Genomic DNA, 13,749 nt, shown 5'->3' with positions numbered 1-13,749 from the left:
GGCACAGCACTTGCCTGGCAAGCACAAGGTCCTGAGTATCAGAAGAAAAAAAAAACTATAAAAACAAATAGCTATGATGATTAGTATTACTACTTTAAAAAATTTTGCAATAATTAAGACTTGCTCATCCAAAAAAACTAAACTACATCATTTTATAGTGTATTTTCCTATTTTAAAATATAATATTTTCTGTTTTCAGGTAGATTTAAATTAATACTAGCACATTCACTATTCATATTATATGTTTATGTTTTGATTTCAAGTTAAGTGATGTTTCATAGTTGTGCCCATGACCATAATGATCTGCTCACTCACAAAGAAAGGAAATAAATCATGGAAGTGAAAACACTAGAGGACACTGGAGGAGAAGGATGATTAGTTTTGTAATAAATATGTTTATTGTAATGAAAAAAGTGTGAGTCAGATGCCCAGGAGGTCAGAATATAGGAAAATTAGAATATTCCCAGTGGTACTAATTCTAAATGCCTTCTCAGTCTTTTTCAAACATTCATTTCCTTAACAACAGTCCCTATGGGCACAAATCTTCCTCCACACATATTTTATTTGTGTTCATTTATAGCTACATGGAGAAATGATCAGGTACAAGCACATCAGGACAGCATTTTTAAATCTCTTTGTTTCTACCAGTGCAAGTCTATGTAGTTTTGGTTACCCTGAAGCAAATGCATGCCTGCCAACACATTCTCATCCTAATGGAATTTCAGGTATCCTCGAATACTATCAGTGCCATCATTTGGGTATCTGTTGTAGAGTGTTCTGTGCTTGGGAACTAAATTGAAAACACAACACAGAAAGCTTAAAAAACGGTTACCTTAAGTAGTTGAAACATATGTATGATGAGCAGGGTTACTTTGTGGTTGGTGAAACTCAAAGGGAATTACTTGTGAATCTTGAGCTAGGTGTTGATTTGGGCACAGGCCAAGGAAGTCAGTCAGTTGTGGAAGGGGCATCAGAAGACATCCTTGTCAATTGTTCACCCTTCCCCTTGCCTCTTTTTGGAGCTGGTTAGCTAAACTTCTTCCTTAACTCTAAGTTTAAAGTCATCTCTGTGCATTTGTTGGCTAGTTTTCACAGAGACCTTCTACCCTTGGGCACTTGAATAGAAACATTTGAGGATAGATGAAAACACGCTGAAAATCATCTGCTTAGACCTCCCCTTCCCAAATTAGAGTTCTGTAGTGTCAGTTTCTCACTTAACAATATGTTCATCCATCACGATTAGAACTGTCGTAATCTCTCTCTTGTGTTTATTTTTGTAATATGAGTAACCCCAAAACTACTGCAGCTGGGAGCCCTTCTCTGGTGTTGTCCCTACTGCGTCTCTGTGTAGTGTCAGAAAGTTCTCCATGGGTCCGTCAAATGTGGACCCCAGCTGTCCTTTGTGGCCTGAAGCAGTCACTTGCACAATGGGAAAAATGGGTCTCAAATTATTCAAGTACAGTGGTGGCTCAATGTTAGTTGAAGGAAAGACTAAAGTTAAAAAGGATTAAGTAGAAAAGGTACCTGAGGCAATCTGTACTCACACTTCCAACAAGAAGAATGAAGCTAAGCTATTAGTCTCTGGAGTTTCCAAAAGGTGGTCTTAAATGTCAGCAGTGCTAGGGGATTGAGGATAATGGGAAAAAAAGACCCTCATAGGAATATTATTTCAGTGTATCTCTCACCTCTAGATTTCACCTTTTAAAATTAGTCTGTAAAGTGAGTAAGTAGTGCTGCATGATATGTCTGCAGTCTGCCAAAATCTAAACTGTCAGCTCATTCAGGGCCAAACAAACATTGGTGGAAAAATATCAGAATAATATGAAGATCAGTGCTTTAGGTCATTTCCTGAATCATTTCTTTCAATTTCCTTTAGCCTATCTCTTTTACAGTTTCTTTCTCCTTTCTTTTTTTCAAGCTTTGTAGTCATTAGTGAACAAGAATGGGAATTTGTTTTGACTCAGCAAAACAAAGGTTAAAATACACACTCTGGAAACTTCTGACTATGTTGCATTGACTATGCTGCGTTGACTATGCTGCATTGACTATGCCTTTAAACTCTGTTTCCTCCCTTATAAAATGAGGTATTATATCAGGGGGTTCTTTTGAGGATTAATGTGGTAGTTTACATAATGTATAATGCCGGGCATATGGTAAGCACTAATCATAATTATTACATTATTATAATCAAGATGTCATCTAGGGCATTCTGGTCCCTGGGAGATTTAGGTAAACTGCTCAAATGTCTAATCTCACATGTCAGACTTCAAAATCCTTTCTCAAGTTTTTGCTTTTTCTGTTCTTTTGTGTACTTGGTTCTATCCTTAAGAACCTAAGTGCAAATATCAGTCCCTTTAGTAGCCCTCAAAGGCAAACAGTACAATAAAATTTTAAAAATACGAAACATGACAGCGTGAGAAGTGAAGAAAGGGTGCTCCTCTATGAAGAATACAGCCCTCCACATCTTGCATGCCCCATCAGAACCAACATCTAACTTCTCATTACTGTCAGTTCCACCTGCCTTCCTGTCTTGAACTGCTCATTCTGTAGTTTCCAGCATAGTATTCTCACTCCTTGCCATCTGAAGTACAGATGCCAGTACTATTGATGGATGTCATGAGGAAATTCACTATAAATGCTGATTTCTGGTCACCCAAGACAGACTGATACTCTAGAGTTTAGTTCTTAGGTTAAATCTTGAAAAGCACTTATCTATATCATCTTCTTAGACCTCTCAGAATTTATCTTCCACTGAAAATAGCTGTATCAAAGCAGATTCTAGGAGAATAAAAACTAGCTATTTTGTTCCTTACTTTTTATCACATTATGTGGTGACCAGGAGAATAGATTTTATTTTATATCCATTTCTGAGCAAGGTTTATTTATCACTGATTTTAGTACCACTGATAATTGTGAGTCAACTGTTTTAGTGATGTCAATGTATTCTTGACTCGGTGATCCTAAAATCCACTTGTTTCATTGTTTCAACTTCTCAGAGTTATGATTTTCAGTACAACCTATGATTCTGACTCTATATGAATTTCCTGATGATAAGTGAAGATGCCTCTTCAAGTTCACCTTAAAAATCAACTTTTATGGCTGAGGAATACAAAGAAAGAGTGACATCTGGCTTCTTGTGAATTCGTTTTGCTTCATTCATGCAGTTTCACATTACATGAATAAACTGCTACCAATTTGGAAGTAAAATGCAGAACTTCAATTATCCAAGTGATCTGAATGAGCATCATGGAATGGATTACAAAAAGGTGGCTAATTCTCACTGATAGCCATCAAATAGGAAGAGTAACAGGCTTGGAAATAACTCCAGGTAAAGTAAAAGGATAAAGTTGCATTGTTGTGGTTTCAAACTCTGGCAACTTTGATATTTACTCACCTAGTTTCTATTAAACTCCATATTTGTTGCTTACCTAGCTATCAGCTTCTTTTAGTTATCAGTTTTTGGAATTTCACCTATAGCCTTCTTAATTGACAAACAAACAATAGTATGCCAGAGAACAATGTTGAGAATAGAAACTCCTTATGGATAAGCAAGCACTTGAACCATGTCATGTGGGGAAGTCCATTCAAGGACCATAATGTAAGAAATAGTGAATACAGATTTTTCAGAATGGTGGAGAGAAAAGTGTAAGACAAATTTACATTAAACTGAATTAGAAAAGCTCAATTCCATTTGAATGGTTCATAAATTAGGATAAAGAATACAAGATAAAGAAGTGATTAATTATTAGAGTTAACAATTTAAGATTCAGGGACAGTCTAATAAATCTTTTGGGTACTAATTTTTCATGGCTGGTATTCAAGTAGTGTGATTGACATCATTATTGTATATTTTGACCTCACTGAACTGCAGTGAACTAAGCGAAGCTGTGATTTCTGATGATGTTTATTCATTGAAAAGCTATCACCAATTTTGGTAAAGCAATACAGATAAAACAGACACCTCACCATCCGAAGTACAGTTTCCCAGTATATTTTAGTCAATGCCTACTGCAATTTTTCTCAGCATTTTTTTTCTCAGAGCAGTTTGAGCATTTCTCATACTAGTTTTTACCAATTCATTCTTACTTTCATTGCAAACTCTGAACACTAATTTGGCTATGCATTTTAATACTTTGTGTGTGCCCAGAAGAAGAAACACACAGTGTGTCTGTGTGTATGTGTGTGTTTATGTGTGTGTGTATGTATGTGTGTCTTGTGATAGTAATTAAGTTTAATTCTGCCAACCTGCTTCCCTTGGGAGTAGCCTAGATTAGTAAAGCACACTCTGGACATAACTGGGTAGGCCATGGAGATATGACTTTAATATACAGTCCCTGTCCCCATCCTTTCTGACACTGCTCCCCTGCTCTGCTTCCACAGGCATCACATGAACTAAACATGTTTGTCATATATTTCTGCAATGATATTTCTGCCTTGAAGCTATCCAATCATGAACTGAATCCCCTGAAACTGTGAGCCAAATTAATCCTTACCTCTTTTAAATTGTGTCAGAATTCACACTGATATTGCATCTGTGACAGGAAAACTCACTAAAACAAAAAATTGGTGCCAGATATCAGGTTGTTTCTTTGACCACTGTATATCACATTATGTGTTTCAGAGGGCACTGGAACTTGTGTGTAGGAGGAATTTTGAAAGGTTTGAAAACATGGGCTAGGTAAGCCTGAGAATGCTATACGAAGAGCCTGATGTGTAATTATAGTTAGAGCTCAGAAGACCAGAATGCTGACAGGAATGCAAATAGTAAAGGCCAGGTTCAGATTTCAGTTGAGAATGAGGGCCCCACTGTAAGTGAACTAGAGGTTATGTGTGTGTGTATGTTACGCTCTGGCAAAAAAATGTGTCTACATTTTGCATGTGTCCTGAGACTTTGCAGAAGACTGAGGATAAGGGTGGTAAAATGACTGATAGGATGGAGGAAATTTCAATGCAGCCCAACATTAAGGTTGTGGTATGAGTACTGTTGACTGCTTTTAGTCAGATATATAGTAAGAACTAGAGGGGAAAGGTAGAACAATTTGATAAACTTAAGTTTTGTTCCAAAAGGAACCATGTATAAATTTGGAACAATGGAGGAGTTGTTGCTGAAGAGTTTAGCACCATTAAAAGGAAACCCTGAACATTGTACAGCAACAAGAAAGACATTTTGAGAGCATTTCAAGAATCAGCAAATGACCCATATGTCACAGACTCAAAAGTGCAAAGGTATAAATCTTTCATTTGGAAAGGAGTTCCTGGAACCACTCTTCCAAAAGGACCTCCTAGGGAATTGGTTCCCTAGGATTTCTTTCACTGTGCTCAGCCATCCAGGCACTAAGAGACTACTGCACACATGGTCCAAGAGAAATTGGATTCTGCTTACACTAACAGTTGATATTGATATTTTCTGCATGATGCTGATTTTACCACTATGCAGAATGTGAGAGTTATGGGTTGATGGAGGCTTCAACCCACCCACATTTCAAAGATAAGCATTGGAGTCCAGAGAAGAAATCCATGAGAGAGCATGTCATAAAACTGTGAGAATGAAACTGAAGGTGTAGTAGAGACCCAAGGAAGTTAAACATGCATTCTCTTCCAAGGGAAAATACATGGCATGAGCAGAGCCAGCCCAAGAGAGAGGGTAACTTGCAAGACCATGAGGTGAGACCACTTAAATCCTCTGAAAATCACATTGACCACCATATGGTTGGATTCTGGACATGAAATCACACAACTTAATGTTTACCCTGTTGAGTTTCAGTCTTCTTTTGGTCCTGTTTTTTTCTATCTCTTTTCTCTTCCTTTGAGGACTGGGAATGTTTACTGTGTACCTTTACACTTCGGAATTCTACAGATTTTTATTTTTATAGACACTCAAAGCTGAGAGTTTGCCTTGTGTGGGAGAAGTGACTTTGACTTGGAATTTTGAGTTTTGATGGAGCTGTTGGGACTTTGGGGGAAGGAATAATTATTTCCATTGTAAATGGGATAATTGTGTCATGTTAGGCAGAATTATGACCTTGCATTTATTTGGGGACTAAGTATGTTTTAAGGAAATCTATTGGGGTGTTAAGTTGGAAAGGGATGGAATATAGTGGTTAAGCTTAATTGTGTCAACTTGATTGGCTTGGGACTTGCCTAGAAGATTAGTATATCACACTTCTTTGTGTACCTAGCTAGGTCAAGGAGGTATGAATTAGGGTATGATATGATGTGAGATCAAATTATAAAGTGAATGCTCACATTAAAGAAATCATTACAGTAAAAGACACAGCGCCATTAATCCTCCATAAAATACCATGCCTACTTGACCCTTCCCACACACTCCTGGGAGCCAACTGAATGCAAGAAAAGTCGGGAGCATCTGGGACCCCACCTTGCCACCACTCACCAGCACAGGAGCTACACTGAGCACTGGGGATCTCCAGACTCTCACCCTGCCACTTACACACAATCAGGAAAGTGAGACTGCACTACAGCAAGTCTCTGGTTCTTCAAAAATGACAAAACAAAGGAGCAAAATGCAATCCCAGACCTCCACACCACCCAAAACAAGTCCAGGAGGCATCAACACAGAAGAGCCTGGAAGTCATACACCTGAAATTTCTGAAATGGTAGCAACTGAAGTAAAGAAACAATTCCATCAGGCCATAGAAAGCATCAGATCAGAAATAATATCTCAGGTGAGAAAAGAAATGACAATAGTAATGAAAGAAATGTTCAGCATATCCAAAGATGACATAGACTAGAAAATAGAAGAGCATAGACAACTCAGTGAAACCTTCAGGGAACAATATAGAAGAGAACTAGAAGGTATGGAACAGATGCAAACAGATATCCAGGAACTTAAAAATCCCATTGAAAGCTTGCAAAACCACCTGAACGAAGCTGAAGATAGACTTTCAGACCTTGAAGACAGCACTGCGACTAATGAGCGTGAAAGGAGGGATCTCTTAAAAACAACAAGAAACCAGGAAATAATAATTCAACAACTGCAAGACGAAGCAAAGAGAAACAATGTCAGATTAATAGGTATTAATGAAAAGCAGGTGTCTACACAAAAGACATTAAAAGACTATTTGCAGAAATAATGGCATAAAATTTCCCAGACATGGTAAAAGGATCAGATATCCAGATAAGTGAAGCATATAGAACTCCAGTTAATCCTAACCAAAATAAATCTACCCAGAGACATATAGTCATCAAGATCCCATAAACTCAACCAAAGCTCAGAATATTAAAATCTGTTAGAGAAAAGAAACAGATCACCTATAAAGGATAGCCTATCAGAATCACGGCAGACTTCTCAACACAAACCATCAAGGCAAGAAGAGCTTAGAGTGAAGTAATTCAGGTATTGAAAGAAAGTAACTTCCTACCCAGATTGATGTACCCTGAAAAGCTATCTTTCAAATTTAATGGAGAAATAAAATATTTTCATGATAAAGAACAACTGAAGAGATTCATGAATACCAAACCAATCCAACAAAAAGTACTAAAAGATATACTAGAAAGACATAAAACAGACCTCAACTTCAAAAAGAACAACAGAAAGGAAACACCCAGCAGAGCAAGCAATTAAACAGAGGGAAAAAGGAGGATCCAACAGCACGAAAATAGCATGACAAAGATAAGCCAGTACATATCCGTTATAACCATCAATGTAAATGGTCTGAATGCACCAACCAAAAGAAGCAGACTTGCAGAATGGATTAGGAAACAAACCCAACTATATGCTGTATACAAGAAACACATTTAACTCTAAAGGAAATTCAAAGACTGAAAATTAAAGGATGGAAAACAATACTCCATGTGATAGAAACTGAGAAAAAGTGGGTGTAGCTATTCCATTCGCAGACAACATGAACTTCAAACCAAGAACAATCAAAAGAGATAAAGAAGGTCACTATATACTTGTGAAGGGGAAGCTTCAAGAGGAAGAGATAACAATTGTAAACATCTATGCACCAAATATAAGAGCACCACCCACATAAGACAAATTCTAATGGACATGAAAAATGAAATAAGTAGCAACACGATCATAACAGGGGACTTTAACACACCATTGTCACAAAGAGATAGATCAACTAGACAAAAAATTGGGAAAGAAATAACAGAACTTAACCAAACATGTGAACATATGGAGTTAGTAGACCTTTACAGTGTTCCACCTAAAAGCATCAGAATAAACATTCTTCTCAGCTGCACATGGCACATTCTCTAAAATAGACCATATACTAGTACATAGAACATGTTTAAGTAAATGCAGAAGAACTGAAATTGTCACATGTATACTATCAGACCATAGTGCAATGAAATTGGAAATTAATGATAAAAGAAAACACAGAAATGCCATAAACAGTTGGAAATTAAATAACATCCTCCTAAACAACCAGTGGGTCACAGATGAAATCAAAGTAGAGATTAAACACTATTTACAGTCAAACAAAAATGGAGATACAACCTACAGCAACCTGTGGCGTGCAATGAAAGTAGTCTTCAGAGGGAAATTTTTAACATCGAACTCCCACCTTAGGAAAACAGAAAAAGCACAAATAAACAATCTTATGCTGCACCTCAAGTTCTTAGAAAAAGAAGATCAAGTCAAACCCAGAGCCCAAAGAAAGCAAGAAATTATAAAGCTCAGAGCAGAAATTATTGCAATGGAGACTAAAAAAACAATTTAAAGAATTAATGAATCAAAGAGTTGGTTCTTTGAAAGAATAAATAAAATAGAGAAAACCCTAGTCAACCTTATCAAAAAAAGGAAAGAAAAAACTGAAATACATGCAATAAGGAGTGAAAGGGGTGAAATCACTATAGATCCTGAAGAAATTCAGAAGATCATTAACACCTACTTTGAAAATCTTTACTCTCATAGGATGGAAAACACAGAGGAAATGGACAGATTTCTAGATACATACGAATTACCAAACCTGAATGAAGAAGATATAATAATCCTGAATAAGTCAATATCAGCCAGTGAAATTGAGAATGTAATTAAAAACTTGCCAATGAAGAAAAGCCTGGGTCCTGATGGATTCACAAATGAGTTCCACAAGCAATTTAGGGAAGATTTAACACCAATTCATCACAAACTCTTTAATGAAATTGAAGGGGAAGGAATTCTCCCCAACTCATTCCTGGAGGCAAGTATTATTCTGATGCCAAAACCAGAGAAAGACCCAACCAAGAAAGAGAACTACAGACCAATTTCCCTACTGAATATAGATGCAAAAATTCTCAATTAAATACTAGCAAACAGAATAGAACAAGTAGACAAGAAGATTATACACCAAGAGGGATTCATAACAGGAATGCAGGGATGGGTCAATATACACAAATCAATAAATGTAATACACCATGTCAATAGAGCCAAGAACAAAAATCACATGATCATCTCCATTGATGCAGAAAAAGCCTTTGATAAAGACCAACACTCATTCATGTTGAAAACCCTACAGAAAATAGGAATAGATGGCCTTTACCTCAAGCTGATCCAAGCTGTCTATGATAAACCAACAGCTAACATCATACTAAATGGTCAATAATAGAAAGCTTTCACTTTAAAATCAGGAACAAAACAAGGATGTCCGTTGTCACCACTCCTATCCAATATAGTCCTGGAAATATTGGCTAGAACAATTAAACAAGAGAGAGAAATAAAAGGAAGAAGGATAGGAAAGGAAGAAGTGAAAATGTCATTATTCGCAGATGACATGCTACTCTACATAGAAGACCCTAAAAACTCCACCAAAGACTCATGAATTTAATAACCAAATTCAGTCTCGTAGGTGGATACAAAGTTAACACTCGGAAGTCAATAGCATTCCTGTACACAAGTAACAAACAGACTAAGAGAGAAATTGGGAAACCACACCTTTCACAATAGAATCTAAAGTGATGAAATAATTAGGAATCAATCTAACAAAAGAAGTAAAAGATCTATACAGTGAAAATTATACTACTCTGTAAAAAGTGATTGAAGAGGATATCAGAAATTGGAAAGATATTCCTTGCTCATGTACAGGAAGAACAAACATTGTGAAAATGGCCATACTCCCAAAATTGTTGTACAGATTCAATGTAATCCCAATTAAAATACCATTAGTATATCTCACAGATATAGAGAAAACACTCCTAAAGTTCATCTGGAACCAGAAGAGGCCCTAGAATAGCAAAAAAAAATCTTGGGAAACAAAGGAAGGCAGGACGCATCACAATTCCTGACTTAAAATTATATTACAAAGCTACTGTGATAAAATCAGCATGGTAGTGGCACAAAAACAGACCTGAAGATCAATGGAACCGATTAGAAGATACAGATACAACTACAAACACACTCAGTCACCTTATCTTTGACCAAGGGGCAAACATGTTCAATGGAAGGAAGGTAGCCTCTTTAACAAATGGTGTTGGAAAAACTGGCTTTCCATATGCTGAAGATTAAAACTAGACCCATGTCTTTCACCATGCACTAAATTAAAGTCAAAATGGATCAAAGATCTAAACATTAAAACAGAAACACTAAATTTATTGGAAGAGACAGTAGGTAAAAGTCTTGATGACACTGGGGTAGTCAGAGAGCTCATGAACCAAAAGCAAACTGCACGGGAAATACTTCAAAGAATCAACAACTGGGATCTCATCTTATTGAAAAGTTTTTGCACATCTAAAGAAATCACAAATAAAGTGAAAAGAAAACCCATGAAATGGGAAGAAGTTTCAGCCAACTGCCCCTCAGACAAAGGACTTCTATCTAGGACATATAAAGAATTAAAAAAAAATCAGGCCTCCCAAATTCAAAGACCCAATCCAGAAATGGGCATCTGAGATGAATACACACTTCTGTAATGAAGAGATACTAATGACAAATAAATACATAAAAAAATGTTCAACGTCATTAGTCATTTGAGAAATGCAAATTAAAACAACACTGAGATTCCATTTCACCCCAGAAAGAATGGGTATCATCAAGAAATCAATCAATAACAAATGCTGCAGAGGCTATGGAGAGAAGGTAACCCTACTCCACCTATGGTGGGAGTGTAGATTGGTGAAACCACTGTGCAAATCAATTTGGAGATTCCTCACAAAATTAGGACTAGAAGTGCAGTTTAACCCAGCTGTTCCCCTTCTGAGTATTTTCCCAGAAGAATTAGACATCATACCACAGTGATATATGTGCACCCATGTTTATAGCAGCACAGTTTTTTATAGCTAAATCTTGGAAACAACCCAGATGCCCATCCTCTGTGGAATGGGTTAAAAGATGTGGTATTTTTATACAATGGAGTATTACTCAGATAATAAAAAGGATCAACTCGAGGCATTTGTAGGTAAATGGATTCAACTAGAGACCATACTCATAAGTGAAATAAATCGGACCCACATGTAAACATCATACTGTCTCCTTGGCGTAAGAACCTGAAAGACTAGGTAAAACTCAAAATATAAAGTAGATGATAGGAAAGGGAAAGAAATTGCTCAAAAGAAGGAACAACTGGGATGAAGGAAAGAAGAAAAAAGAAAGAAGGAAGGCAAAACATAAATATATATATGAGTAGCTGCCATGACTGTATTGCTGTTGTCTGATGTTGTATTGAAATGAACAGTTAATGCTCACAACTTTTTATGTTCTGATTGACTTTGCATGCTTGTATCTGGTGGTCTGAGCAACTGATTTGAAGGTAACAATACTTAGTGGAATTACAATGGTGAACTCCTACCATCTTGTCTAGTGAAAATCTGTATTATCTCTAATGCTTTATTAAAGAATTATTTTCTTATTCCCTTTAATGGTTTGAGTAATCTTTCATTCTTACACTTGATAATCTGAGCAATGTAGTTGAGGATAGCTATGTGCAATGTAACAACCACTGTTGATTTGTATTAGTTTGTCTTGAGACCCTGTATCACTTTGAATGTTCTTGCTGTGATTTGTTTATGTTCGTGATACTGGTATGCTGCTACTGTTCCATCTTTTTGTTTGTTTGTTTCTCATGTGCTACTCTCTTTAAAATTAAAAAAAAGTAAATTTATGCCTTGGAGTTAGCAAAAGTGAAATAATAATTATTTTACAGGTATAATTTTAATTAGTGATATGCTTGCTGCAAAATAATTTCTGCTATACAATAATTTCCAGTTTTACATTCATTTATGACATCATTTTAATTTCATGAAGTTTTCTTGATATTTTTAATGTTTATTCCCATTTCTCAAATATAAAGTGAGAGAATTAGAGAAAGAGAGAAAGAGAGTGAGAGATAAAAGCAATCAACAGGCATTTCTCAATATGTATATATAATTTACTTTTTCTCATTTAAGTAATCCCATTCCTTGGACTGCAAGATTAGCTCAGTATTAGAGCTCATGCTTGGCAGGTACAAGGCTTTGTATTAGATCTCCAGCACCTCACACACAAATATGTTTCTCCTTTTCATTCCTTTAATTTCTTTTGTCTTATTCAGTTTCCCATGTGATCAATATTCTCTTTTTAAATGAAAAAAATGAATCAAATTGTCTGAAAATACATCCTATGTATACACACACACATATATGCAGCCCATGGTGTATTATTTTATGACAGCCTATCCTTTGAATGCCCCTGACCCTCCCCCAGCAAGGATATAGAACCATCTTTTACTGACATGTAGTCATATATTATCAAATTGAGAATAATCGGGGGCTGGGGATTTAGCTCAGCAGCAAAAGCCCCTGCCTGGCAAGCGCAAGGTCGTGAGTTCGGTTCCCGGTACCGGAAAGAAAATAATCTACATATTTTGAAATAGGGTTCCTACTGCTTTTTTATTGAATATGGTGCTAGATTTGCTATTTCTAAGCCAGATCCATGCCACTCAACATGTTTCTCAAACACAAATTTAGGGCACAAGGTTTAACAAACAAACTGATCCAAAGGAATAACTGGAGAAAATATTTAAAATCAAGACTATCTTGCCAAACACAGCATTTAGGATTGCTGAAAATATAGTATAAAATGTTACTCCATCCGAAAACTCTGTTTTCACTCAGACATTTTTACTGTTTGAGCCATGTACTTCAGAGCTGATACAGGGCCAGGGATATAGCTCGGTAGCACAAGGCCTGCCTGGCAAGTGCAAGGTCCTGAGTTTGATTCCCAGTACACACACACGCACAAAGAAGAGTTGGTACGTAAGAGGATTCTTTTTATTTTGCATGTATATACTTAAGCAGTAAAATTCATTACTTCAACAAGTACAATTTAATTTTGACTAATGTATACAGTTGTGTAACCTCCATCCTCATCATTACATGAAAAATCTCAATGACTCACAAGTTCTCTTGTGTTCCTTTTCAGTTAATACCAGTTTCTCCTCTTTCCCAGTTGTCTATGTCCTGATAACTGCTGTTGATTGGCCTTTCAGTTAAAGTTGGAAGTTAATGATTCTCTTTTATTCCTAGGTTTCCAAAAATTCTTATCAGGAAATAATGTTGAAGTCTATCAAATGTGCTATATCAAAAGAATTACAGAGGTACCTCAGCTTACAAACTTAATTTCTTTTATGATTTGGGGGAAGATGGTTGTGATCATATTTGTTACCTTATGCGAAGTTTGCCAACAGAAGTAAAATTTTGCCAAAAGTTTTTGTTTGCCCAGCAAACTATTTGCAAGCAGAAGAGTTTGTGAACCGAGGTATTACTGTATATGATCATGTGTTCTTCATCTTATAATCTCTAAGTTAATTACATTAATACTTTTATTGA

Source organism: Chinchilla lanigera, unplaced genomic scaffold (genome assembly GCF_000276665.1).
Source record: "Chinchilla lanigera isolate Chin_1 unplaced genomic scaffold, ChiLan1.0 scaffold00170, whole genome shotgun sequence".
NCBI classification, from domain to species: Eukaryota; Metazoa; Chordata; class Mammalia; order Rodentia; family Chinchillidae; genus Chinchilla; species Chinchilla lanigera.
This window is presented reverse-complemented; position numbering follows the sequence as displayed.